The following is a 4,503-nucleotide window of genomic DNA, read 5'->3' as shown; positions in this document are numbered from 1 at the left end:
TTCCATGAATGAGTCTGATTAACATGGCATTATTTTTCAAAAGATTACATGTGAGAATGGAAGGACCACTTGCAAGTCTACCTCATTACAACATCAACAGGTGCAGATTACCTCTTTCAGAAACACAATTGTCTTCTTTGGCACAATTTGAGATTCCAAGGGAACGAACTATTTGACAGTGATATTGAAGCCAGAGAACAGATATTGGGAACCTCAAAGATACACCATGGTTTCAGTGTGGCTTCTGAATGTTTCATCCTCAAGCAGCAGACTTCCAAACCAACCAAGTCATCAGCATTTAAAAAGGCAAAGGAGCAAAAGATATACCTACCTTACTTATTTGAAATGATTATGTAAAGAGATGGGAGAGATGTTGTGAAAGTTGGTGGCGGTGGGGGGGGAGATGTTGTATAAGACAGTTAGTACTTGAAATGGTTAACTGACATCATGATATAAATTCCATCCATCAGGATATAAAGGAGTGTTCCCAGAAGTGAATCACCAACTGTCATTATAAAAATCTGTCAAGACAATGAACACAACAATATCGCCACAGCAAGATGCCACAACAGAGATGAGGCAAATGACCTGATAATCTGAGGTTTTATTTGAGAGGTAAATACTTACCGGAATACTAAGAATGCCCATTCTCTTCTTTGAGTGGCATTATGGAATATTATATGCATTTCAGAGGACAGATACCTTAAAGATGGCATTTAACCTCAGTATTGCACTGAGAAATTATTTGAACTCGTGGTAACTTAGAGGTGAGAGTGTTGACACGAGGTAGGGAAAACTTCATTTGAATTGGCTGAGGTTTTTCATGAATAGGAACATCTGGGTGATGGTTAAGTTATCAGATCCTCCTAGTGCCTCGAATGCATGTAAGTATAATATTGTATATGTAAGATAAGTCTTTGGTTTGTTTGGATAGAGTCAAATTCTAATGTTTGTTTGTTTCCTTGATATGCTACTGTACAGAATCAAACTCTATTTATGACTATGTAAATATACAAAGGCATCTTTTTATGAATAAAGTATATTTTTGAAATTAAAAAAGGATAAGAGCAGTTGAATGGAGGTTTGATTCCAGGCCAGCATGTCTGACTGTCCATGTAAATTGCAGCACGTGTTATACGTAAGACAGTCAGCATTGATATTGATTCAACCGCTTATTTAAAGAGTTTAAATATCCTTTGCTTTTAACTCCTCTCTATTTCACATATTTCTAAGCTGGACGCTATGAATGGATGAAGATCTTCTTTCCCTTCCCAGGTCCTGTTTTCTCAACGCCCAGTTGTCAGCTTTCCAGTAAAGAATACAGAAATGCTTTAAAGACATTCTGAAGCTCTCTTTAAAGCACAACAGGATTGACTGAGGGAGATTTGTTGCTCGTCATCCAAAATAGAAATAACACCTCCATTAAGCTGCAGCACACCAGCAGAAAAGGAAAGGAAGCAATCCCTATGTACTGTGTCCACAGTGAAGGATGTCCTGCCCACATACCCAAAATCTTTACAACATTTAAAAGGAATCTGGATGGGTACATAAATAGGAAGAGTTTAGAGGAATATGGGCTAAATACTGGCAAATGGGACTAGATTAATTTAGGATATCTGGTCAGCGTGGACAAGTTGGACCGAAGGGTCCATTTCCATGCTGTATGACCCCATGTCTTTATCTGCGGGACAAGAATTGGCCAGTTCACTCCCATGAAGACCCATGGCAGAAACCTGGATCCTTATTTAGACATCATCCTCAATCCAAGAGAAAACCGCTGCCATTGAATCAATGGAACAAATGGAGGCGATGCTCAGTTTGCCCTCATGTGATACCTATACACAGGGCAACTCTAGAACAAGACTCATCCCCATCCACTCCCCACCTCACCCATCATCCCACCATATCAGTGAGCTAAGACTAACTTATTTACCACCTGTATTGATTCAGTTGAGATGAATACACCTCAATATAAATCAAGGAGAGAGCAGTGGACATCACAGTGGCTGGGATACATCCTCACCCCAGACAATGTTATTTTAATTCAGTAATTTTCCATTCACCTTTTGTTAATTTCTGCTAGCCATTAGTTGGTATTTTTCTTACAGCACCCTATCAGGGGCTGCCCAACCATTTTTTTGTCAATTTAAAGTTTAAAACCATAGAATGCAAAAAACAAAGTCAGTGCACTACATTCTTCATTTTAAAATAAAACCGTTGTTAAATTAATTTAATTCAGTTACTCAAAATCCATACCGAAATAGGATGCACATTCATTCAGATCTTAGGAAGTGACTAATTTTATATCCCTCCACTTTCATGGTCTGCCTGTCTGCAGCATATCAATAATGAAGATTAGCATAATGGAATTCATTCAGTTTGTATTGTCTACAATAACGGATGCAATCATCAGATTCCTTAAACTGTTCAAGTTTCATACCTTTGATGAAAGTCAGAAAAGTAATTGGATTGAACAAAAGCTTTTTTCATAAACTCCATATTCATTTCACTGGTGAATTATCATGCATAATTAACATTTTTCACTCCACTGCATTTTAAAAATTCCTCGACTTTTGGATCTATTTCCAAGCATGTCCAAACATGTTACATTTTAAATAATTCAAAGAATGCCAAGCTGTGCGTTTATGTTTTTTGCAAATGCACAAATAAACATAACTGCAGAATGAAAATATATTTCAAAATGACTGTGATGGCAAAATCTTGGAAAATCTCAGAATATCAATATTTGTGAAAGTTAGAGTTTAATTTGATTTGACCAGTAGAAACAGACAATTTAACAGTCTGAATGAACAGATAGCTTGTGAAGTGACTAAAAAGCAGGAAAGTGTTTTGTTTTATTTGGAAAGATGAATGCTCTGTTTTCTGTTAAACCAGAAGCCTTGGAGATTCAGTCATACAGTAAACACAAAGCAAATATTTAATTCAGTAGTTACATGGCATGGAGGAGACTAGTTTTACCTGTTATAATATTATAACAAAACCTGTCTGACGGGTTTATTTTTTTTCTCCAATGTAGCTGCCAGAACTGGAAAAGAAGCACAAACTAGGTTTGCAAGCATGAGCTAAGGGCGTCCTGTACCATCCTGTTACCTCCGTGTATCCTGCGAGTTGCGTTTGGGTGATGCTAGTTCCTAGTGGAAAGTAAAAGCTGAGCAAAACTACATGAAATCGTTTCCAAAAAGGGCTGTGGAGTGAGTGTGCGATATTTCTATTATTGTCAACTGTTCATATCTGTTCTAGCTTTGAAGTGTTCTTTTTAGAATAGAGTCGGTTGGAATATCTGAGCACTGCTTCTGTGCTGCTCGTTTTTCCGTGACGGTGCTAATTACTTTCGAGTATTTGTCAGTTCCTTATCACCATTTTAAGTTCCGTTTGCAATTGAACGCATACATAGAAGTGCATTGCTGTCTTTGATATGATGTTCAAGTCGATTAATATCGGTATTAATTTACGCTTCTGTTAGTTTGAGGCAATTTCATATGTTTAACATTTAAACAGTGCTGTCACGTGCGACATTTAGGTAAAAGATACTTTTATTTCTAAAAGACTTCCCAATGTTAATTCATAATGTATCAGAGACTAGAAGCAACAGGCATGTTTCATCTTGTCACAAAAGTCTGTTTCATTTCAAGCGTTGGTTTAATCGATATTTGCACGTAGCTCAGGGTTTCATCTTGACGAATATCATAATTAACAATAAGCATGGATTTCAGGGCCTTTTTTTATAATGCAGAGATAAGCTTAGTGCATTGTTTTGCTGATAAGAGAGTAAGGAGAACTGTAAAAGTAAAGCGCAGCAACAGCGCTGGGAAGGACATGCACATCAGAATCAGCAACATAGTTGTATCATTACAACGTGTCCAGGAACATTAACGTTGGATGTCAATTTCATCTCCGTTTTGGTATTCGCCTTCCCTCCCCACCCGCCCTTCCAATAACCGCGTCTTTCAGGACTGACACTCTCTGTGGTGCCTGATGAATGTGGGTGGGGAGCTTTCTATCGTATGTCTACTTTGTTGACCTTGAGTTATACAATTACCCAAGCATTGGTTTCTCAGGAGAGTTATCACAATTACCCCGGCCCTTTGCCCTCACCGTGCTGATTATTGTTTGAGAAAAACAAACTGTTTAAACAAGCAAACTTGGCAGTTCTGTAGAGTGACGAGACAGCATTTAGTGGAGGTGTTTTCAGAATACTGTTAACGGTCAGATAATATTTGCCATTCATGAAGCAAAAACAATTGGTACCTGCAAGAAATGTTCCAGATTGAGGCCATTTGATTTGAAATTAGTTTCCTTCCCAACACTTAACAACAATAACTTGCATTTATGTAGCACCTGTAACTTGGCAAAAAAAATCCCAAAAACTTCACAGGAGTCTAATCAGACAAAATTTAATACCAAACCACCTGAGGTGATATTCAGGCAGGTTGGTCACAGAGTCAACAAGGTGCAGGGCTGGATGAACACAGCAGGCCAAGC

The 4,503-nt window shown here is 38.0% G+C and overlaps 1 protein-coding gene across 3 annotated transcripts in view; it reads left to right on the top strand.

Annotated features, from left to right (window-relative positions):
- Positions 1-3,045: 3,045 nt before the first annotated feature.
- Positions 3,046-4,503, top strand: part of rbbp8l (retinoblastoma binding protein 8-like) — a 104,127-nt gene continuing 102,669 nt past the window's right edge. For all 3 annotated transcript variants that reach the window (XM_048608602.1, XM_048608598.1, XM_048608601.1), the window contains exon 1: positions 3,046-3,212. The gene's annotated coding sequence lies outside the window, so the exon portion shown is untranslated. The remainder of the gene's footprint in view (positions 3,213-4,503) is intronic.

The sequence above is a fragment of the Rhincodon typus genome, chromosome 19 (assembly GCF_021869965.1).
Source record: "Rhincodon typus isolate 14 chromosome 19, sRhiTyp1.1, whole genome shotgun sequence".
NCBI classification, from domain to species: domain Eukaryota; kingdom Metazoa; phylum Chordata; class Chondrichthyes; order Orectolobiformes; family Rhincodontidae; genus Rhincodon; species Rhincodon typus.
This window is presented reverse-complemented; position numbering and strand designations above follow the sequence as displayed.